Source organism: Nipponia nippon, unplaced genomic scaffold (assembly GCF_047370975.1).
Source record: "Nipponia nippon isolate SJK-2023a ecotype South Korea unplaced genomic scaffold, ASM4737097v1 scaffold_4, whole genome shotgun sequence".
NCBI lineage: Eukaryota > Metazoa > Chordata > Aves > Pelecaniformes > Threskiornithidae > Nipponia > Nipponia nippon.
Genome location: NW_028262358.1, coordinates 25505940 through 25530790, shown reverse-complemented (window position 1 = coordinate 25530790; position 24851 = coordinate 25505940). Strand labels below are relative to the sequence as shown.

Below are 24851 nucleotides of genomic sequence, written 5' to 3'. Positions count from 1 at the left end.
TTGAAACTGCCTCGGGCTTGCTGGAGTAAACCCACACGCCCAGTGTGTCCCAGAGTTCAGGCGTTTTAGAGAAGAAAAGTGCGGAAATCTCCTTGTCTGCTAGGGCCAGTTCACTGCTGCACCTTTCAGTTCTCCTCTGGCAGGTTGTCATCACTCCTTGCCTCTCGAACCGTCCTCTCCCGCCATGCACTCTGGGCAGGTTTCCAGGCTCCAGCTGGAGAATACCGACTTGATTAGATTTGATTCACAAAGGTGTTTCACAACACTTGTTCACCTAAACAAAATAAAAGTCCTGGATCTAAGGATCATAATTAAGGGCAGGATAGATCCTTTTGAAGCAAACTACTGGTAAGTCACCAAACTTTAAATAATACAGTTTCCTGCCAAAATCCCCTGCTGAGGAAAAAGTCATATAAGTTCAGCTGCTCAACCCATGACTTCCTGAAATAACAGGTGACGTGTTTTTGGCTTTTGGGTCCCTTAAATATACATGCTCCTGTTCCAATTTTGTTGAATTAATCACTCATCAGGTATGCAGGAGGCTTCAGCCATCTCTTCAGGCCTTAGACAAACAGGATGCCACCAAGGATGAGGTGTATCGCCTACTCCTTCACTTCTGGTTCTTTTTGCTTGGACTCTCAACTGACATGTCCAATATGGACGCTAGGAACAAGAGCAAAAAGCCATCACACATGCAGCAGTGTTCGGTTCCCAATAACCTCTGCTCAGGCTGACTGGGGAGGAAAGATTCCCCTGGCCCAGATCCGTGCCGTGGCATCTGTCATACTGAAAATTCACTTTTTCTCTCCTAGCTGTTTTCTCAGTAGCTACAGATAGGTGGGAACGAGCTGGCTCCTTTCTGCAAGGTACCAGTGTTTGATGATTACAGCTGCATTAATAGCATGGTTTGCCACCCCAGCCTCTCTGTCTGAAATCATGTTCAGTTCCAGATCTCACGGCATGCTGCTCACCTTACCTGTCCATGAGGCCGTAGCTGGAACTGCTTAAAAAAGCAAAAAACAAAGCACGATGCATGAGGAGAAAACCAATGTTGACATACTGACATCCTTCCTGGGTGCTCAAGGAGGACAACAGAGGTGACCGCGCTGGAATGAGGACCGGGAAGCACCATTTGCAAGCCGCCATCCCTCCTGGAGGAGAAGTCAGCCTCTTCGACCAGCTCAGGCATGAGCCCCTCCTGAAGCACTCAGAGATACTGGGGCCAGGCTGGCCTTGGCTCCAGCCCTTCTGGCAGCTTCATACTGAAAGGAAACCACTGTGGGGACACATTCAGTTTCCTCTCCATGTGCCTACTTAAACCGTTCCAGAAAAATAATCTCTACCAAATGTACTTTCTTCAGAAGCAGCGCAAAACCTGCTCTGTGGATCCCAACAACACGCTCTTTAAAAACTTTCTGTTACACTGCAATGAAAGTGCTCTTGAGGAATGGGTCTAAAAAGGGGGTACAGTCAAGAGCACAAAAACAAATTGGTGGAGAAGGGAATCCACAGTCAGACACACCACTCCTTCACTGGAATGGAGGTGCTTTGGTCCTGCTGGAAAATGCTCAAAGGCAAAGCAAGAGCTGCATCCAAGCGGAGGAAAACATGCAGGCATGCATTTCACCGGCCTGTGGATACTCTTCATATGATGGAATGGGTGCCTGAGGGCCACATGATGGGTTCCCAGGAGAAGGCCATGGTTGAGGTGGACCTCTGAGAGGTGGGGGAGGCTGGCCTGAAGCTCAGCACTGTTCCTATCAGCTGCCAGCCTTGCTGAAGGTAGAGGGGTTTCACACAGTGTCAGATGCAACATGGGACTGTGCCACCGCAGTGGCCGCAGTGCCTGTGCCCACGCTGCGGCACAATCCCCCATGTCCTCCGGGGAAGCATGGCCCCCAACTTGCCAGGTAGGTCTGGTGCACCACAATACTACACAAGACAAGAGGAAATGCTTTTGGCCATACCAAAATGAGGTGCTTTGATCATTCTTTTAACTGGAAATTTAAGCAACGTCAAGACCATTGTGCAAAATGCTTCAGTATTGATGAATCAACTTCTTCCAAAGGGAAAAGCTGTGCCATTTGAAAAACGTTAGTCCATTATACATAACAAGCCCTTCCCCAGAGACCTCGCAATTAAGGCCTGAGACAAGCTGAAGCGGGCAAACAAAATAAACCCCAGGTTCAGAGGTACCAATTATGCAAGCAGAGCAGAAATTTGAGTTTACCACTGGCCTGACTGATGCCAGAGGGGAAGAGTTTGTTGGCAAATTTCAAAATTAGACTTAAAAGAACTACAGCTGGTTAATATGAAACAAGCAGCCTCGCTAGGCTGAAAAATGATGAAATAGCCCTTTGCATGTTCCTGCCTTCCCATATTATGCATATGTCATAAATAATAAACCGGCTCTTTGTCTTCAGCCCTTGATGAATTCTGGGGTGTAATAACAGGAGTAGCCGATGGTATCTCAGCTGTTCTCTCTTCAGACAATACCAGGCTTTCGCATGTAATCCCATGGTGGCATGGAGCAGGTTCTCCTTATCCTCCCAATCGGGTTTCTATCTTGTCTTCCTCCTGTGCACATAATTATCCTCTGGAGCCACGTTCATGGAGGCAATAGACACATAGGCCACGCGGCAGCACTGTACGGACTGGCAGACCTGCTAAGGCTGGACTGTAATTATACAGTAGAAGGCCTCCAGCAGCAGTCACCCATCCTGGACAATAACAGCAAGCAAGTAACACCCTGTGGGCCAGCTTCTCCATTAGGTTTTTTTATTATTTTTGTGGTCATGAGTCATATGGGAGTACCTAGCAGGTAACATGTCACATACAAGTGTTGGGCCTGGAGACCAATGGAGCAGACAAAAACATCTTTTCTTTGGCTGTTATCTGATCCACCCTGGAGAGACAAGGCAGGTTATCACCCCAGTGGCAGTCATCCTGGCAGCCAGGCAGGCTGGGAGCTGGGCAGCACGCCTACCAGCATCACATGTCCCTGGGTTCACGAGGCCATATTTGGTAGAGAAAAGTGATTTCCTGTGATTTTGTTGAAGAAGGCTACAGCTCAGGACATTGTGACAGGTCAGTGCCTCCTGCCTGGCAAGCGGATGTCTCAGCTGCCTGTTGGCACCCATCTTCGAATGGAGCAGGGTGCCCATGGGGCTGCAGGACCATCAGCTTGTCATTCATTGTGGTCTTGCCCGCAGGTGATGCTCTGTGATGTGAAAAGGTGAGGCCTTGGCCAGCTGGTGGCCAGGAATCCAGCCTGTCATCCCCGATGTGGCTCCTGATGGTTGGACAGAGCCAAATGCCTTCCTGGCTTGCACAAGGGACATCATCATCCTCACGCCGACTGCCTTTTCCCAGTGCCCAGACATCCCCACCCTCTCTCCTGAGAGACATTACGCCTGGGAAATTCCTTGCGATGCTCTCTGCGTGTTCCATCTGCAATGCTGTCCCATCATGACCAGGAGTCAGAGAGCTGCCAAAACAACTGAAACACAACACAGGAGGTATGTGAATAAATCTGATCTACCACCACTGCAGGCAAGCACAGTCCCTGCTGAGAACAAACAACAGAGAATGGGACACCAAAATAATGCAAATCCCTTACTTCCCCTGTAAACTAGTACTGTTTCAAAGGAGATTGTCTGGACCTCTGTTAAATGCCAGCTCCCTTCTGGAAGACAAGGGAATCTAGTTCTTCTTTCTGCACTTTGATGCCATGTCTCAAAGCTTCAAGTCTAGAAGAGCCTACCAACCCAAGGCACCACCCAAGGCAGGATTGTCATTTTCCACTTTCTGGCAAACCATTCATCTGTCTAAAGCTCAGGAAGCTCTGCAGGACACATTGCACATGTTCGTCCACCTCCTAGAAGCAGCTTGAAAGTCATAGTCATCCTGGAAGTGTGACAATATCGGAGCTGATCTAAATCATACTGCTATCTGCAGGTGCCCCTGTTTCATCAGAGGGGGATGAGGTGGGGAGAGGCCGCCTGGATGGAGCCGACGGGCGCTTCTGCTGTGGATGACCATCACGGGCTGGCAGAGGGAAGTGAGCTTTCTGGGGAGGGAGACAGCATGACTGGCACAGAGGGCTAGCCCTAGCTGGGGTAAGACGAGCAAGTTTACATTGAGATCTTGGGGGCTGATTAAAAAAATGAAGCACAAAGGCAGGCCTGAAGAGCTGCACGAGCAGTCACGGGTGAAGTAGCACAAAACAGGTATCTCCAGTCTGTGTCTCCCTCCATCTCACCCCCACCCCTTGTCCTGCCCCGACTGCTGGCTCCACAGTGCTTGCGTCTCCATAGCTCCCTTCTGGGAAAGGAGGCCTTTCGCCCTTCCCCTCCGCCTCATGCCGGTGTGTCCTCCCCATGTCTCCTCGCTCTGCTTTTCTCACCTTTCCCTGCCCCTGAGGATGTATAAGCCTTTTTGCCTTGCACACTTTCCTTTCCCCGCCGCCAGTTTGTGCTTCCCTGCCGAGGCATTTCCCTTTTGCCCCCTGGGTGAGGGGAGAGCCGAAGGCTGCCCATTGCCTCCACAGATGGGTAGCCCCAGGCCACCAATCCACCCATGGGTGCTCTCCACCTACACGCTCCTGTGGGCCTCAGGAGACCCATGGACAGTCCCCGGCTGGCACCGCAAAGGGGCGAGGGGCACCTGTATGCCTCATGGCCCCTTCCTGGCTTCCGAAAGGGCTCCTGCGGACAGCAAGGAAGGAGCTGCGAAACTCCAGTGGTTAATTTTTTTCCTCTCCTTCCATGGCATACTACAAGCCTTTTGTGAAAACAAAGAATTAAACAACAAATTAATAAAATAAAATGAACAGACACATGACCTCAGCCTGGCCACTCGGAGGCGGTGTCTAGACCTAACCGACTGTTGCTACGCTGACACCATAGCCCGACGGGTGGCATTTTACAGGGTAGTCAGAGGAAAGGCAGAGTCCATGCTGCATGTTATTAATGTTTTTCGGTGAAAAAGCAACACTATATCCCCTATTTTCCAGCTTTCTTATGGGAGACTTAAGGGTTTGGCTAGGGGGTGTTTACCTAGCCACTGGGCTGAGAGTGAAATGTCCATGTTGCACCTACTAAAGTACTCATTTTTTTCCTTCAGAACAAATAAAACCACAGTGGGATCAAAACCCGCTCTTTCCATTGGTAGAAGCAATGCCCGACTTGTCCCAGCTAAACTAAACACATCTCCCCACAGCTTTGTCCTTCACTTTTCATTCACTGCCCCAGCAAGCCTGGGACACCCGGAGCAACAAGGAGACAACACGAGGACCTGTGCAAAGCGACTGTCTCTCTGCAAACAGCAAGGACTTCTTGCAGATCCCAGGCAGACAAATGAAGGGTGATCTCAGCTTTGGGAGTGCTCGGCCATGGAGACTGGTGCACACCACGAGCACCCAGGCTTTGCCCCGATCAGGAACCTGAAGGACTGATCATCGGGACAAACACCTCCCACGCAGGGTGACGACAAGCACAAGGCAGGCGATTACTGTGGGTTAGGGAGTGTATCCACCTCAAAACTGCTGTTCATTGCAGATGTATGACAAAACATGTCACCATTGTAGAGAGACGTGTACGTAGTGATGTCTGATTCAGATCACTACTAATTACTCTGGCAGAGTATTTGAGGTGCCTTAGAAAGCCAACACCCGTTGAAGAGGCATGATGCTTCCTGGAGTGATGTTCTGCCACTGATTGCAGCTTGGGTGTTTCAGCTTGTGCTTGTCTTTCCTTCTGAGAAGGGGGTTACAACTTCTTCTAACTCCAAGCAATCACAAGTAGTGTATTCACTGCTCTATCATCAACTTTTTAAGGAAAACCCTGAAAGAGAATAAATTTATGAAAATCCGATACTGAGCTATACATAATTGCTCTTGGAGTGTGGGTTTTCACCCAATTGTGCTATTGTCTGATAGGAAATTCATTCCGGAACTGAAGGAAATGTACGATGTGAGCCGTGCCCTAGGCAAGGAAGAGGGGAGATGGTAGCTCTGCCCCTCTGTCCGTGCGGAGAGGCTCCAAACAAGACAAAGAGAAAAAGAATAAGACAAGAAGCAACGATTGACATGAAAGGGAAGAGGGAAATATAGCTAAATATCAATGGGGGAAAAAAGCTTCCCCAAGACAAGAACAGTTACAGGAAAGGAGGGGCTGCTGAGGGAGGTGGCGAGAGAAAGAACAGCAGGGATGCACCCTCTGCTCTCAGGGCAGGAGCTTTACCAGTGACAGGAATGAAAGGATTAAGACAGTAAGGGGCCAGTGCCAAAAACCTCCAAGAAGAGATGTGCACCTCGGGCACCCCTCTTCTGTGGCCAGGGCATCTTTTCCCCACAGGCCACCATGCCACCACCAGCCCCATTGTGGCCTCTAGCCTGCAGCACGGACCTGAGAGATGTGAGGGCCACTCAGAGCCGAGGCTCACTGGGTGTCCCCAGGGCATGGTTCACCCTGCCAAGCCACCTCTCTATACCAGCCGCTGTGAATGGAGAGGTAAATGCCAGTTCCCCTGAACCCTCCCAAACACCAAACCCCTGGAGCACAGGCACTGGCTCTTGCAGGACAGGTAGCCTTCAAAAGGGCCAGTGCCCCAGGGAGTAAATATTTAAATGTACTTGTAATTTGTTTTTAAAGGCTGGAGAAGCCTAGGCAAAGAGCTTGGGAAAGTGGTGTGAAATGGCCTCACTGGTGTTCTAATTGGCATCTTCTGAGCATTGCAGCACCGTTCCTCAGCACATGTATTAGCAATAGCAAAAGGTCCAAACCAAGACATTCAACAAAAACAAGGTCATTAGAATAAAACACTTACTATCACCAAAACCACCTTGCCTCACCGCATCACTGTGCCTCAAAAGACACTTACTCAAACCTGATAAGGGATGAAATGTCAGAGGTCGCAGCACACGTTTCTCAATAGCTCTGCCATTGATCCCACCGCGCTGTTGAACGTCAGCCTCTTTGACAATTTCCAGTTTCACCAGGGAGTCCTTTTATTCCCCCCCCCGCCCCGTGCTGGTGTGAGGCTCCCACATTACCCAGTCTCGTGCGATCAGGCATTTGCAGCGGTGCCGGTTGCTCTTGCTTCTTCTGCACAGTATTTCTCATACACCTATGGCACTGCTACGGTGACATTCATTCCTCTTCCCCAAACCTGCCTCCTCCTGGGCTCCTACTGCTGTTAGTCCCCTGCCAGTTATGGAGGGGGGGTGTGTAAAAAACTGGAGGCAACTGTGGAAATAACCAAATACTTTTGATTAACAGAAGATTGGCAGTAATTTGGATTGATACAGAATTTGGCATTTCAGCTGCAGAAGACTATCCCACACAAAGGCTGTATTTTTCCATCATATTGCTCATGTATTTGTTTTCATACTTTTTTTCCAAAAAAGAAAATGGAATTATATTTTTTCCCTCAGGTTTTGTTTCCGGTTGTTTTTTGCGGTTGTTTTGTTTTTATTTAAAAAAAAAAAAAAAGCATCTTAGTATTACTTGTGAAAAAAGGGCTTGCATTTTGGACCTTGAAAAGTGGACCAGTGCAAGTGGCCATGGGTGAAAGGATACCCTCATTCAAATATCGTACTAAGGTCACACCACACAGGGAAGCCAATTAGAATATTTTTATCACTGTTCTGGTAAAAACTTTGGAAAAAAACCCAACATTTTGCAACCTTGCATTTCCTGCCACATGAGGACAAATTTAAGTCCCAGCACTGGGAGCAAAGACTTTTGTTTCTTTGCTCATATGGAAGAAGAAAGTGGGAAAGCACATGGAAAGGGCACTGCTAGGGAAGGGCCAGAGCCGGCTGCCATGCTTCAACAGAAACAGTCGCACAGATGCCTGTAGGTGGATTTCAGAGCTATGACAAAGTTAGGAAACCCACCGGTTGGACTCAGAAAGAAAGGAAAAGCCTTTGGCTGCAGCTGAAAAAAGTACTTCTTGACCTTTAACAAAATTGTTCCTCAAAGCTCCCCAAAAAATCTGAGCTGGACTCTGGCTGTTTTTCTAGAGTAAGTGGTGCCACAGGTGTACTGAAAACTGGAAAACGAAAGTTAGGAACAGGATGATTCATTAATGATAAATCATGATGACAGTCTTTGCACAGAAACCAGGAAGTTTCTCTTCTCAAGTGTACCAAGGTCCTAAGGAGGAAACGATTGCATACACAGTTACTGAGTCTATTACAGATAATTATATCTATTTTTCCGCTGAGGTAATCTCCCTCATTCTTTTGCAGTTCAACTTGGGCAATAGCTTTTAACATCCCTGTCATCATCATAAAGAGGAGTATCCACAGTCCTGCGGGGACTGGGAGAGGTGAGCATGGGACATCGGCTCTGCCTTCTGCCCAGGAGCATCGATGGCGCCCAGCTGGTGACACGCAGCATCCAGCCTGGGCCAGGGCAATATTCAGGCAGGCAAAGCCAACAGGTTTCCTACTCCTGAAGCAAAATAAATAGGCTGAGTTTTGAAATAGATTTCTATTTGAAATAGAAAAGCTAGCATGGAGGAGGAGCTGGGAGGATGAGCGAGGCTGCCAATGCGGGCTGCTCTTGCAGGGTGTAGAGGGAAACACCATCTGGTCCCATCCCAACCCATCCCATCCCGTCATCACTGCTGTTCGAGGGAAGCCAGAAGCACTTGCCCCTGGAGCAAGTCCAAAGGCAGGGGAGCGACTGGCCCAGGCACTGCGAGGAGTGAGGAATTCCCAGCGAGGGAGCTCACTGCGCCCTTGCATGTGTCCCTCTGGGTCAGATTGGTACAAGTATTTAGATGCCTACAGATGCAAATCAGGTGCAATGTGGTGTTTCCCAAAGCATTTGCATCTTAGGCGCCCACATATTCTTAAAACTCTACCCTTCCGCCTATGCATGAGTTAGTTTCTTCATTCCTAAAATGGATACGGTAATTACCCGCCTCTCTGTCAGCAGAAGGAGAAGAGGAGATACCTGGTGTGCTGCCGTTAGTGCAACGGCAGCGCTGGGTCCCCCTCTCATTCCAGCTCTGCACCACGTGCCAGGCGATGCCAGCTAGCCCATCAGCACCTGCAATTGCATCTGGTGATTTTGGGAGAGGAGAGAAATGCCAACTGAGTCGAGCTCTGTTTAAGATGGTTTTCTGGGATGATGCTTCCTGACCGTTTCCTCAATATCCGCAGGGTTGTGCCTTAGGAAAGCTTCAGGCTCCCCAGGCTGGCGGCACATCCAACCATCATGTTTCGCACAGGCAGCTGCTGGCAGGCACGCGACAGGGACTTGCCAGAAATACCGTAGGGTCATGTGCATGCATTGCAGGGAAATGAAATCTGTGTGGGTGCCTTTTAAGGAAACCATGAGCCTGCCTTTAAGCACCCAGCGATCACGCAGCTCTGCATTTGCAGTCTATTTTTCCTGGATTGTCAGACTTTTGTACTTCCCCTTCGTAGCTAAGCCATGTTTTCATCTCTTCTTGGCAGTGCTCGTTTCTCACGGTAAGCGAATATCACAAAAACCTAAGAAAAACAAACAGAAGTGTATGCTTGCCCATCAAAAGAAAGCGGCCCCACATTAAACTGACCTGCTGGATAGTGCTTTACATTCTACTTACTCAAACATAAAATCTTATTTTCCTTTATATAGGAAAGCAGGAAATGTACAGACAACGGGGTTTTCACTTCAGGACCAGATAATACCGAAGAGAGTTTCTCAAAACAGTTTGCAGGCTGAACTCAGCAATTAAAATATTAGGACACAAGTAGGAATCAAAACGCCCAAATAAACACTTCAGCTGATCATCCAGCTACTTCAGGCAGGCAATCCATCAAGTTTGGCCACTATGACACTTTTGAAAACTTGTGCAAATAAAAGCAGCAGGCAGTGCAGCGAGTTAGACCTTGAGGTAGGTGCACAGGCTGTGAGCAGAGCTACATGCCTGACCTAAGAGGCCAAAGAGGGAGCCGTGAAGACTCAGGTCACGGCGTAACACGTACGGTGGGGTCACGGTGTAATATCCCCAGTGCTCAGGTACTTCTCGCCATCTCGGACCTGATGTAAAAGGTACCATGAAAATGGCAGCATAGCAAGCAAAAGGATGCAGCTCCCCTTGGCTGCAGTAGATGCACCTCATTCCTTGCAGCCTCTCAGGGATGTGCTGAGCGTTATTACACTAAATTAGTGAGAACGCTGCAGATCACCTATTAATACATCCCGCGGACCACCAGGCTCACAGAAACTCTGCAGCGCACAGTGGAAACAGACTCTGCTTGACTGTGGATCTGCTTGCTCATCCATGCCAGGCTCATTTCGAAATACAGCGCAGCCTATGGCGACGGCGCAGGGGTCCTGGGTTTTTCCCTTTGCAACAAGAGTAACACAGAATGGCCCCACAGTTTTTACTCAGCCCATGGTGCTGCCTCCTAGGAGTCTGCTACCAGTGTTTTTTTCTCAGCAGAGCACTCAAAAAGTTGTTTGGTTATCTAAGCATGCCAAGCTACACAAAACCCTGGGAAGATACTAACAGTGGAGAGCTGGGTTTGCAGTGATTAGTATAAAGACACGAGATCCTTCGGCCTTTAATTAGGGAATATAGCAGGGACCTGAGTCATCAGCTGCTCACAGGGTTTGCTGCAACAGCAGCACCCAGCAGCACCTTGCAACGCCTCCGCTGGCTCAGCCACCTCGCCTGCCTGGAAGTTTCACTGCAGCCCATGAGAGTTACGCTCCAAACTGTGCTGGAGGATTGAAAAATTGCCCATACTACCATTTCTTGAACAGCATACTGGCTTGTGGAGTATGTGTTTCAAATCTCACAGCACGTGGATCAATATCAGGGCACGCAGATACAGGAGCTGCAAGAAAAAAGCCACAAGTGCCCTGGCCATTGGAATATCTCAGGGCTTAGCCCCTAAGAAAGGTGTTTCTTCTGTTTGCACAGGGTCAGAAGTATCCCATGTTCATCAGTTCATAAATCCCTGTATTTTTGTCACCTAGGGACTGTCACACTGGGTCTGATGGGTCTTTCATTCTGTAGCTTGCCTCCAAAGGGACTCAGCAGTGGATGCTGATGGAAAGAGGGTGAGAAACAAGGCAGGCACTGCCCAGTCCCTCTCTCAGCGTGTCTTCCTTTTCAGAAATTCTCCTTTGTCTTACGAGGTGTGCAAGGCTAGAGGCATGTTTATGCTCACAGATAGCTTATCTCCCCAGTTCATCCTCAGCCCCAGGGCCTCAAGCTTTACGCCCAAGCTGCATGCACTGCACGCTGGCCAGCAGCAAACCTGCAGGCTCCCTTGGGCAAAACCCAAGGGGAAGAAAAATGAATATCAGACCTCAGGGCTACAGGGGGACTCAGGGCAAAGGACCTCCCAGCGGGCAGCCTGCCCCCTCCCCAGCACCCCCTGCTTCAAATACCCTCCACAGCAAACCCCGCTTTTCTTTAGCAGGGGTTGCCAGACACGGGAACAGAGTTGGGCCAGAGAAGCATGCAACAAAATTCCTGCTGATTTCTATGAGAAGCAGCAGGCCAAGCCCTGATGCTCCAAATACTCCTGCCAGACACCAGTGCAGATTTTTTCAGAGCTGGTTCCTGTTGCAGCAGAAGACTCGAAGCATTTCTCTGGCCTCCTCTGGCATCCAGGGGCTTCTCCTTGGAGAGAAAAGTTGAGTAAAGACTTTGGTAATTGTATGTGGAGCCTGGTCTTACGCTGCTCCCTCCTCTCCCAAGTGATAACTCAACTGCAAGCATGGTGGAGATGGGTGAAGCCCTGCGACGGGCTTGGCTCGGTGAACGCTGCTTAAGATTTGCCATGGGCTAGGGCTCAGACACCCTCAGCCCTCGCCCCTCTGCAGCGTTAGCTCCTGTTTTGCTGACAGTTGCAGCTGTGGAGAGCCTTTTGCTGATACACAGGCTTTGCAGGGGTTATTATTAGCTTATTGCAATGAAATGGCTGTTGATATGAAAAGCTTTGGTACAAAACCAGGACAGGGTGACCTGAAACCAGGAGGACTTAATTTTCTTGATGGCAAATGCCAAGGCCCATCATGCACTGCCCATATGCACATATAAGCTAGTGAGGATTAATGCACAGGTAGTGCACTATCACCACTATTAAAACAGCAGCAGCCTCCCCCTGAAGAAGAAGGGGTGAGAGAGAAAGAGAGAAGACCCTCCACAAGGATCCCTGTCCCCCCGCCCAGGAGGCCAGGACCCGGCGGTGACGGCTGTGGGGGATGAGCGAGCAGGGCTGCCGGTCACCAACGTCAGGCGTCCGCCTGCTCTGGGCTGGCTGTGTTTTACTATGCAAGACCTGCTCCTGGCAAAGATGCCCAGTGTCTTTACTCTCCGTCTTCCATGGTTGTCTTAATCCTGCAAAGCAACAGCTCTTGTTGTAGCAGAAGTTGGGAAACGGAGTCAAATATTCCCTGAACTGTCCCGTACAGTTTCTCTGCTGCAAGGTTCAAGCAGCAGTGATGCCACAAGAGAAACACAGAGGCAGTCGCTACACAATCAGCAAAACATCATAGGAAACCAAAGAGAATAAGGTATCCTATAACAATTTATTTGCACCAAATCATCCAACTCCGCTTAAGAAGCAAATCAGATTGCTTCCCTAGTGCTTAATTAAGCTGATCTGCTCTCCCTTGGGCACATGGGGACAGGATCGGTTGCTGTCACAGCCACGGCAGATTTTTCAGGGCGCCGGACAGGTTCCCACCCAGCTCCCTGGGACGGGTATTGAAGGGAAGGATTGCTTTTAGTAGCAGGTCCTCGGGGGACACCCCCTGACCGGCCACTGCACCAGTAGGTCAAGCTGAAGTCCCTGCCGGTGTGGCACCCTGAGGGGTGGGCACTTGGGCCGGTGCCGCTCAGCCCGGGCTATGCTTCGCACGCCAGGCAGTTGAACCCATACCCAGCTCTGCAGACTCCCACCAAGGGAAACAAGGGCACTGCGGTGCTCTGGGCAGGCCAATGCTCAACCATGTGCATCTCCCCAATGGATTCAGCCTGCAAAGCTGCTCACACAGCTCGCTCCAATCTCTGCTGTGGCTCAATGAAAGAAGAGGGATCAGCGACAAGCTAAAGCCAGCCTGATGTTTTTCCCCCTGTTCAAATCTGCTACCACCAGAGAGCCCAGTTGAGGAATCTTTCTCTGAGTTTCCATTTAGACCCACAGAATTAGTTTGAGTACAAGAGGGCAGCAATTGCACAATTAATTTGTTTCACCCTGGAATACATCATCATTTAAAAGCCCGGAATATTTATTGGTGGCAAAGAAATATTGATTGCCTAGCCACAGGCAGAGTAAAAATCATTGAGGGAAGAACAAAACAACAAGCAACGAAACGAACCAGAAAAATTGCTCCGGTGCCTCCCGCCACGCTGCCGTGCGACGCGCCGTTTTGGTCTTCTCTGCCTTCCAGCATCCCTCAGCTCTCCTTCCAAGGCACAAGAAATGGCCTTTCCCTTTGAATTTTTTAGTGAATGGTTTTCAGCAGCTCCCAGGTGCTTTATCACCTTCCTGCAGAGGAACATAAAACACAGCCCTTCTCTCAGCTTGTGCAGTAGGAACAAATAAATAAGGGCAGCTCCCTGCGGCTCCGCCACCGGCTCCTCCACACGCAGGAGCCGGCTGCATTGTACCGAGGAGCTCAAGCTGCGGAGTTCAGAGCTAACTCTGCTCTGAACTCCCCGCCGCCCCTGGATGTTTGGAGCCAGTTATTTCCTTGTTAAGGTTTGCCCAACAGGAAAGCTGTTTCCTACCCCTAAAACCTGGTTAAAAGCTAATGGCCCGTTGTGGCTCTTGTAAAAATGAATTTCCCTGCTAATGGCAGCCGCCCATTTTCTTGTGGTGGAGGCGATTCCAGCGCTGCTCGGATGCTGCGGTCCGGTGCATGTGGCTGGAGCTGTTTCGCTTTGGCAAATTGCATTTTATAGTGCGAGGGCAATTGCTGACATCATTGGGGTTGTGCAGCGGCCCTGCGGCAAGCCTCGCTGTCGCTCCATTTGCCACAAACCCTCGTGCGCTGGTTTCCGCCGCGGGCTGCGCTCAGGAGGAGCAGCGCTGGGGGGGGCTGGCGTCTTCTGGGGCAGTTGTGGAGGAGCTCCGGACAGGGACCCACTGGCAGCAGAAAGCAGGACTGATCCTGCGGGCAATGCCCTAGTCAGTCACTGGCACTGGGCAGGGAGCGGGGCTAAAACTTCCTGGGCAAGTGAGCAATGGTGGAGGGCTCAGTAAATCGCTGCTGTACATGGAGGCCAGCAAGGTGTTGCACCGCTGCTGGCCAGAGCCTGCTCAAGCTCAAGCGCAGCAGTCCCTGGGCTGCCCCACTGCCCAGGGGAGAGGCAGGGTGGCTCCGGGCTGCTTTGCAAGATAAGCGTAGGGCTTCCCTCCTGCCCCTGTAATCAATCCCCTTGCACCTGCCTGGCTTGCCACCCCAGCACAGCCGTGGATGAGGATTACAGCTGTGGATGAGGATTGCAGCCATGCACGAGGATCGCGGTGGTGCAGCCCCTCTGGAGGCAGCTGGCTGCCGCAAGCCCAGGCACAGCAGCAAGCCTACGCTCGCCCATGCTGGAATCAAATGGAGAGCAACATCCCCACGCAGCCACGCTCCCTGCCGTGCAGCCGGCCTCTGATCTTCCCAGCACCCTCTTTGCTGGAGCGAGAAGGATGTAAATTAGCACCTCTGTAGGTTTTTGCAGCCAGTCTCTGGAAATCTGGTAGGCATTCCTCAAGGTTTTGATTATTCTAATTTTTGCCTGGTTTTAAAAGGGAAAAAAAAAAGCATAAGGTGCCACCCGTATTTCAAAAAGAAGAAATGTGGCTTAACCTGGTGATTCAGTCGCAGGGAACAATTTGTTGTGTTTTCAGCAAGCTGCACTTCTATTTGTATTTTGCAGAAGAAAAGCATTGTATTTTGTCAGCCTGACCTTACTGATTATCCCTTCCCAGAAGCTTTAGATAATTACTTGGTTCAACATTTATCATTTAAAGAGTAATTCATGTGCTAATATGCATAATCCAACAGCACAGTTTAATTGCAAGATCTTAGCGCTACCATTGAACTGCATTGTTGGGATTCATTTCTCTCATTCTTTGATGGGTTCTAATTAGCCCCATGCAAATAACTTATTTTCTAGATGTTAGCAGCTCTGAAAGTCTTTAGCAAAAGCTACTGGGGTCCAAATGTTTTGTTCTACTCAAAGCATTGTGAGAATTTGAACTTGTAATTTCGCTTACACAAGGGAAAAGTATTTAAAAATGAAAAGTGACTTGGAGTCAGGTGGTTTTTTAACTATTTCAGGAAGTTAAAGCATTTTACAAAAAAATAAGTCATCGTCATCCCCGTAGTCTGTCACTGCAGTGAAACCACCACCTGAAATGTTTGTGCTGGTATTTTCAAAATTTGGGCAGTGGATGTAGATTCCTGCTCTTGCTTTAATGTCATTAAAAGGAATAGAAGTTGAAAGCACACAAAGTAAACCAGCTGCTTATTAATGACCTGAGCAAGGGCTTTGAGTGCCCCAGTGCCCCAGATCATGTCTGTGCTTTCCAGCCATGCCACACGAGATAGCATCTCTTCTGTACACCTGCCCTTACTCATTTGTAAGATTTGTTCCCCCAAACAGAATAGTACCATTTCCAAGACAATCTCAATCCCGTTTAAAGCAAACAAACATGCTTTAAGGAGCCTAAACATGCGTTAAGGAGCCTAAATTCTATGAAAAATTACTTGGGATGTAGGCTCCTAAAGTACGCAGGTGCTTGGAAGCACTTGGGAGTGCAAACTGATGTCTCTGGGCTTTTCAGAAGCATCTAAGCAGCATGTGAACATGGTGGTTTGTCCTTACATCCTATGACACATGTGGTCCACTGATACTTCTGTAGACTGACACTGGTCCTGGAGGCTTCCTCACCCTGAGGGAGGACAACGGAGCACTCTGGGACAAGATGGCTATAGGTCTCTTCTAAAACCACAGCTCTTGCTTGCATCCGACGTGCTACAGACTTCTCCTGAGCACCAAGACAACCTGTTTCTTTCAGCCCTGCTGCTCCTCCCTGTGTAAGAAGCCATGTACCAGGGGAGTGATGTTTGTTGTATTTTTGCAGCACTGGCTGCATACAGTTCGTGGAGGGCTCTCATTTCACCACCTGACACATAAAAGCAAAAAATAAAGAAGTCAGAAACATTATCACCATGGAACTGTTTTGGATTAACTTCGTCTGAGATTAAAACCAAACCAGGAGCATTTTCAGCATGGCAGGCATTTTCCTTAGCTTCCAGAAAAGAAAAATATGAATCTACAGGCTAAAGAAATCACAGAAACAGGTGGCGAGAGACACTGTATGGACTTCAGTATTTGTACAGTTGTTCTGGTCCTTACATAGGCCTGTTTTAAATGAACCAAAATACCGCTCTGTGTTTGCGGTTGGTTTACATTTACTGCCTTAAAAGCAATGGACATCTACCGTAGTTTTGCTCCAGTGATGTTTATTCATTTAATAAGACAGTCTCTGAAATCTCCTCTCTACAACATTTAAGAGAACCGAAGTATGGCCAAATCAAAATTAAAACAAACAAACAAACAAACAAACAAACAAACCCAACCCACATTCTTTTGGTTTGGGGTTTGGTTTTTTTTTCTGGCTCTTCTGGACATCAAAGAGAACAAAATGAGGAAAACCCTTGAGCCTAACTGCTTCTGTATCCCTCCTAATTGACCCGCGCAGGAGTCTGTCTCAATATCGCTTTCAGGCTGCTTTAGCTAAATAGCTTCAGGATACAAGAGGTTAAAGCATCCTGCCGTGCAGAAAGCTTTTACTTGAAAGGCCTAACAGCCTTTCCCTTAATCTGCAGAGTGGAGCTGTGATCATGCAAAGCTAAAGTCATGAGCTTGTTAATGCTAAAATGACAGATGTTATAACAACAGGATATTTATTAAGTTTCCCATTACCCTGCTGTGTTCTCAGACCCCAGTTTCTTTCCAAGACTGCTCTTTGGTTTTTTAATAACCAAAAGTTAACAGAAGTCTGTTTCCAGCCTTCTAACAAGAAGTCATGCAAAGTGTGAAAGGAGAAAAACTAAACAGAAAATATTTATAAACTCTCCTTCTCTATCTCAGCTTGACTCCTATTAAAGAAGGAAGCAGTACTAACTCTGTCTTTCCGCCTCCATGCTACGGTATAGGTTTATTTTAGAGTAAGTATAGTTTTAACCTTTTACCTAAACACTATATAGCATTGCACGAAAAGTCAGAGTACATGTGATTCCAAAGTCCTAGAGACTTTAGTATCTATTACTTACTTAGTGAAGTGCTGCAAACTCTCTCATGGTGGGTGTTTTTCCCCATTACCGGATTAGGAAGCATCCAGCAGCCCTGCCTGGAGAATACCTACCCACCCGCTCAGTGCTATGCTGGGAGAGGACAACCCCTGCCCAAGCAGGGCCTAGAAGTCATCGTGGAAAAAGCGAGCAACCTAAAAAAGCCACCTGCACAAGGAAAGAAGAAGTAACCAAGTTTAAGCGGCCATTTCTGCATAAATTGAGTTTTGAGACTCATTCGTCAGATCTAAGCTCAGCAGCGGTGTTAATCCCAGGAACAACTGCATTGGTAACCCAATATCAGAGTTGCTACATCACTGGCAGTGCCATTTCCACCAGCCCATCACTCCCTTTACACCTATGCCATACGTGGCCTTGATTTGGAGGCCTTTCCTATATAAAGAGTGAGAGTTTTAAATGTGGAGGAACAGCACTGTATGTGCATTTGTCATTAGATGAGTGTTTTGCGCCAGGAATTGCTCAGAGCACAGGTCAGCTGGCCTGCACCTGCCCCAGCTCAGGGCAGCAATGCCCTTGCTTCTCCTGTGTGCTATGGCCCCCAAACCGGTGCAGTACAGCAGGGATTAACCAGTGACAATCTGAGTTTCTCCCAGGAGGACTGCTGGTTTTCCATCCCTCAGGTTGGGTCTGCTTGGGGTGCAGTCGAAGGGAGGATGGCTTCTTTCCCTAGCACGGCTGTAGTCCTGCTGGATGCCCACGAGATTTCTACAAGCCGCCTCTCATCCCTATTTCCAAGGTCATCCTTAAACTGAAATTTTGGCTTTTGGGGGAAACTGAAGTCCATATGGAGACCACTCAGAGAACCACAGTTACTACAAAGTAAGCGGTCATATTTTCTAGTCTCAGAGAGTACTTCATATTTCTTTAAACACTATCTAGTAATGTTTGATGGATGAAAAGCATGACAGAGGTCAGAGCCCCAGGTGCGCTGTGAACAGAGCGCTTTTCACCTCTGTCAGAGTTCCCAGCACTGCACCAGGGCAGGCTCTTATATTCATCATCTACTTATCACAGATGCTAGGAGATGGAAAACATGCTCTAAGAGGTTCTGTAACAACCATTACCATCCTACCCAATTTACTTAGTAAACAGTTTAGACCTACCAAAAAGCACCTTGGTGAAATTTCAGTGAATCTTAAGCTTTTCTTCTTCTAAATAGGAGTGGCTCTGTTTGGGATTAATCACATTTACAGAAAAAAACCCAAACCTTTCTTAACAAAGGCTAAAGATGTTGAGAATTAATCTAGCCTCATCTTCAGCACATTCTTCCACATTTCCAGGTCTTTAATACTCACCATCCAGTACGTGGCTTGGTTCGAAGTCTTTCACTCTTACTGAGCACAGGAAAAGACAGTGCCACTGGCTGAGCCAGCCAGCACGTGGGACCTGAAGGCATCGTCGTGGCAAGGCACTCTGAGGCCAATTTGGTTAAGACATTCCCCTTCAAAAAGAACCTGTCAGAACAAAGTTGTTTGAAAACCAGGATGATCAGATTTGGGTAAAACCCTGAACATACTTTCACATTGTTTAAAAGAAGGAATGCATGTACTCCAAGGAGCAGCTGAGTGATGTACAGTCCAGAAATGCATCTATCATGCTCTCCACTCTTCCCTACCAGACTTTCACTGCCTGGATAAACCACTGCATAGGACAGGACCTAATCTGGTATTTCTGGAATAAACCCATCATCACATAACCAGTGTCTTGAAGGGTTAGTTTTGCAAGATGCTATGTATACTACAAGCAAAAATGCAACTTAGGAACAGATACCTTTTCTTAGGTATCACTGAAGTAGTTTCTTCTTTGTGAAGCTCAAGCAAAGATTTTTCCACCCTATTTGATTGCTGTGATCCCTGTTCTCACATGTTCTACAGCCGCTCAGAGCTCTGCACAGTGCTAAAGTACTTGTTAGTGGTGAGTGACCTGCTACCGAGATTGTGTAGTTAGCTCAAATTTTATGACTGAAACCTCCTTTCTTTCTAGCTGATATTTAAAAAATACCATGCCTGCAAAAATTGGACAGGTTTTTGAAAATGAAGTTTAGTTCTATGTTCTGTGAACTACTTGGATTAGGAACAAGGATACAGAATTAGTAAATCATTTTCTTGTTGATTATGAAATGCTTTATCGGAAGAACTAATTATTTAATTTTAAAACATTCTTAGTAATATTAAAAAATACATGCATTTGAACTTTAAAAGCATAGAAATGTTTCTGTTACCTAGAGGAACTTTCAAACCTTCATCATCATTGAAATAAATAAGACCTATTAAAATGTAGCTGGTTTCAGTAGTTGCAGACGCACTGCACTGCATTAACCTCAGATTTGTAATTTAAGGTTAAGCTTTAGAGATAAAGGGAAGGGAAAGATGGCAGCAGTCCACCCTTGTTTATCTTGTTTAAGCAATTTTTGTCCTAGCCCAGACCAATGACTTTTTCTCTCCAAACCGCTGTTTCAAAAGGGGAACTCCATATTGCATAAGGACTCTCTACATGTGACTTTACCTTAAGTCATTTGGAGAAATACTGCTCTATCAGGATTTTGACCATTGCCAGCAACAAAGTCTCCATGCAAAGACATTATTTTTGCCAAGCTGCAGTCTCTTAATATAGCCTACTTCTCATATGCTCAGGTGTGAAACAAAACTACTGTTACCTGATTTTCTACACCATTTTTCCAGCAGTGTGCTAAGCTCGGTACGTCGCTCTATCCTTTCCTGATGTAACAGCTGAGGTTGTGCTGGCTACCTTCTCAGTCCTGGAAAGATTAAGGTCCCAGTTTCAGCATTTTTTTCCATGTTTTTCACTAACTGTGATTTCCACAGACATCACGTGTAGGTCTCACAGTAAGAAGCTGTTACGCACTGCAGAGCTATAGAGGAAGACCAAAGAACATCATTACCCTCATCAAAACAGCTGCAGGGGGAAAAAAAATTATAACCAGTCCGAAAGAAAAACCCATACACTCTGTTGCTCGTCCTTCTCCATTGATGCTATAATTTCATTTGCTCTCTTGCTAACCAGAGTGACCACCAAGGGAGAAGTGATCTGCCTTCCTGACACTACCAGAGCTGAAAGAAATTTTTAGCAAAAATCTCACAGATCAAATTTTCCATTCTTAAAAAAAAAATATCTAAAGAACTCCAGTGCCTGTCCCCTTCTTTTTCCACGTCACATTAATTGTTGCGAAACTCCCAAACATGCAGTAATAGCTAAGATAACTGTCCGGGCAGAGGCGGGCAATTAAGAGCACCACAGGTGCTTGGTCTCGCCATGCATCTGCGACCAGGAGCACTGCAAGCGAGACAGCCAGCCTCCGGTTGCCAGAAGGCTACTGCAGAAGCTGTAGACTTGAGTATCCAAACAGCTTTCAGCAGAGAGACATTACTTTGACATTACCTCGTTTTCGTAGATACTTTTAGAAAGGGCACACAAGAGCAATGGCATTCAAACTCTGGGGTCAATGGCACAGTTTCTTCCAGAGCAGCACACACTGTTGCAACGCGGGTGAATTACACAGCATGGTCTAAAGCCTTCCAGCTCATCTTCTAAATTGGCAGCGAGGCGTTTAAGCTGCATGGCTAAACTTCTCTGCATATGTTAGGGAAAGAAAAAAAAACAAACATGCAAGTTTTCAGCAAATGTTACTGAGGTTTTGAATAACATACACAGCTTGGGTGATGCTCTGAGCTTTTCACATACGGCTAGTGATGTCACGCTGCAACCGTGACGTCAGTGAGGTGCTGACATCGGAGCTCTGCCCACGCAGCTTGACTCAATATTTAGTTCTGCAGTTTTCCTACTCCTTCAAAAAAAAGGAAACTGGGACATTATGGTGCCAAGTGTCATTCCACTTCCAAGCTGAAGCATATGTACCAAACACCTCCTTTTTAGCGATAACTTGCCGACTAACTCATCAGTGTCTCTACTGTACATCTACTACATGCAGGGAGATTTTCAGACAAACTGGAAACACAGCTACCAAGGCTGGCTAATAATTCTTGTGATAACGAAACACAATTCTTCCTTTCTTTTTTTTGAACAGCAATGTGAGAAGAGCAAAAATCTCGAGGGTATAGCAATATGTGCAGCATTTATCTGTGGGAGTGTTGTTCACTCCTAAACTAGGGTATGAGCACCAAGATCAGGTAAGCGCCAATGACCTAGTTACCTGCTGAGACTCACCGCGCTGTACTCGCTGCACACACCTGCAGAGCTGCACCCTCAGCTAGAAGGATGACACGGTAACATCGAACCAGCCAGCAAAGCTGAATCCAGGTCTGCAGCCCTCATCTACCACGGCCTGCAGCGGGCCAGCAGCAACCGCTTACACTCAGCAGCCGTACTCTGAAGCAAGAAAGACTGGCAGCAAGTCAGTATCTCACTCAGCTGAGGTTTTGCCTGTACTGCAGAATGCAATTGCCTGTACTGCAGAATGCAACTGAAAAAGTGTTGACCAACCCACAGCAAACCTAATCTAACAATTAAATCTAACGAATTCACCTAGGGAGTCCAGCAGCGCTAGCAGGGAAGACGGAGGAGGACAGGCTTCAGCCCAGGGCAGCAACAGGAGCACAAACGCAGGAAACCCAGCAGGTTGCACATCCCGTTCCACAGCATCGCCGCGGCTATTCTTAGCTGCGCGAGCTGGTGTGAGGGAAACGCTGGGATGCCTACCAACGCTGTGACTAGAAACAGAGCTTGGATGACAGGAGGGGGGATTACAATTTGCCTTGAGCACTACTTTAAAGTTTGTGTTGATTGTCACAAAAAAAGGAAAATATAACACAAAATACATGTATATAAATGCTAACCAAAGTTTCAGCGGCAAGGGTTTCATGCCAGGTTTGGGGTGCTAGCACGGATCAGACTGAGGAGAAGGTTCCCGCTGGAAGAGCTCGCCTGCCTGGAGCCAGACACAGCCTCACTCCCATCCTGCCCTTCCCCTGTGCCATCAGCTCCTCCCATGCAAAAGCAGCAAGAAGGAGTTGTTCTGGGAGCTGGATCTGGTCCTTGAGGTGGTCAGGCAACCATCTGGGGTAGGAGGCCTAGGAATGGCATGGGTAAAAGTACACGTAAAAGCAAAAGCAAGCTATAGACCTGAAGCTTCCCTTCCCAACCTATTAATTAAAAACTCCCACACTAGCACGTCGCATAAAGTAAGTTCATATGAAGTTTAAATCCCATCTTTTCATGATGAGGTAGAAGTAGCTTTGGAAAATGGCAAAACTCAAGCTCACGTGCAATGCTTACAGTACAACCAAACATACCCTCCTGCATATATAACTAATAGTATGGAATCGCTTTTCCCTCTTGAAGCAGAAAAAAGCAGCTGCTGAAGCTGCACCAGTGAAGGGCTCCAAAACGAACCATTGCAAGCTCATGAACAGCTCAAGGGAGGTATTAATAACGATCCTGCCCCCCTCAGTATTATTGCTGGCGGCTCTATCTTTTTCGGCAGTCAGTACTTTTCTCCCAACAAACTTTACAAACTGCAGTGTTTCCGAATTGAAACAAATGAAGCTGAAAAACACCGAAGCATCTTCTGCTCTAAAGCAGCTATCTTCCAAAGACATTAAATAAAACAGTACAGACTTCTATGAGGAAGCCTACCTTATTGACCCGTATGTCAGATATTTAACCACGGCCAATTAACAGGACAGGAAGATTTTTTTATTCTTTTCAAAGGCTGTTTTTCTTAGGAAAAGAAAATGCAGGGGAAAAAAGCATTTTGCATAATTAACTCTTCACATGATACTGGAACTGAGCAACTATTCTTTTAATTGCACTTGGAATCCAGGCAGTTGGAGGCCATCACTTTACAACCCATTTATTAACCTGCTCTTCTACTTGTGCTCTTTTACTTGTTTCTGAGGTTCCGGGAGATGGTGAAAGTGCATTTCTACTAGTCAAATTTCTTCCTAGGAACTGACCTGAGAAAGAAATCCCATCTAAAAGTATTTGACATTCAAGAGCTCCATTTATTTTCTCAGGACTTTAACACTTACTTAATTAAAAAAAAAAAAAAAAAAAGAACATGATTATTTATTTTAAAAGAAGGCAAAAAGAAACATCATCAATGAACACTAGCTATGCCAATTATATTTTAACATCGCTCGGAAACAGGATCCAGGACATGAAAAAAAAGAAGCCAACTTAATCCCATGTGCTTTTTGGAGACATATGGATGAAAGATATTTTTCAGTATCGTGGTTTTGCTCTTCAACTACTTAGATAACATGGTGAATGCAAAAAGATATAAATGTGAGCCTGCTAAAACATGGTACTGTACCTCACAGGCAGCTAACCACACAAAGCAAAGGTCGTAAGGAATAATCAGACCTCCTGTTATCAACAAAGCTACGTTTGATTTGGAAAATTGTCAAGACTGGCTTTAGCTCAGGCAAATGGAGCATCCACCTCTTTCCGTCCAGCAGAGAAGGAAAAAACCAAAGTTACTACAGAGCTGAACAACATAAATGCATACCTAAAATGGGCGTAACTGATGCTATGCTATGAAACTAAAATAGTCAGAGCATATTTATATGCTTTTAAATATAGTTAGCAGTATTTCTCATTCCCTCCACGCGGAACATCTAGCTACAAAATTCACCCCCTCCGTCCCCCCCGGTCTCTCCATAGCTGAAGAGATTAGAAAGTGCAGTCAAAGCAGGGGGCAGGGGAAGGAGAATGGCAAGAATCTTTCTCCCTCCTCCCCAAACTCCACTAGGCAGTGTTTAATAAATTCAGATGGCCCAAGTTCAGAAGCAAACAGCAACGTCAGTGTAGCTAAACTTGTTAATGAGTCTCAGGACACTCAGTGGGCTTTTTTTTCTTTCTTTTTGGAGAATGGGGAAAAGGAATAAATCCTGGAATTATAACAAACTGATAGTATTTCTGCAGCAAATTCAGAAACGCTACAGTACTCCTGATTTTAATACATCCATAAAATCTAGGTACTTTCTGTCGTTCTTCAAAAGCCAGGCTGTACTGGCAGAAGCTTTGGACTCACTCCCTCAAGTAATTCCTTGCGTGCAAGTAACTACTCGTCAGCCCGATGAAACTATTCATGAATACAGAAATTTACAGGACTGAGCCCTTGCCATGACTTTTGGGGAGTCACAAGTTGAGGCTAGTTTTGTCTTTTACATAACTATGTGTATGTCCATACCGAATACCATGATGCAGCAATAACAGATATTACCAAAAGCCTAGAGTGTATGTTGAGAGCAATCGAGCTAAAATTGCAAGGGATTCCACAGAAGCAATTCACTTTGCTAAAAAGTAAAGCTTCCCGGTACTGTGGCTAGCCCACTGAGTGTCTGAATTAGTTCTGCACTGCACCCTTAAGTGCAGATATAATCTAAGAAGTGATTCTAAAACAGCATGTTTCTGGATGAGACATGTACTAAGTGTAAAATATTTCACCCAGTGATGTTTGGGACATCTCTGACACATTTAATCAGAAGCATAAACAATCTAAACACTGAAATACAAACTTATTTTTCCTTAAAA

At 46.9% G+C, this 24851-nt stretch overlaps 1 long non-coding RNA gene across 1 annotated transcript; it reads right to left on the bottom strand.

The window, feature by feature from the left end:
- Nucleotides 1–402: 402 nt before the first annotated feature.
- LOC148053221 (uncharacterized) lies at nucleotides 403–14417 on the bottom strand. The gene is made up of 6 exons (XR_015708308.1): nucleotides 13753–14417; nucleotides 13341–13510; nucleotides 8967–9508; nucleotides 7055–7247; nucleotides 5296–5843; nucleotides 403–3499 (listed from the first exon to the last, which is right to left on the bottom strand). It is a non-coding gene; the product is annotated as an uncharacterized LOC148053221 (long non-coding RNA).
- Between the last annotated feature and the right edge of the window lie 10434 nt (nucleotides 14418–24851).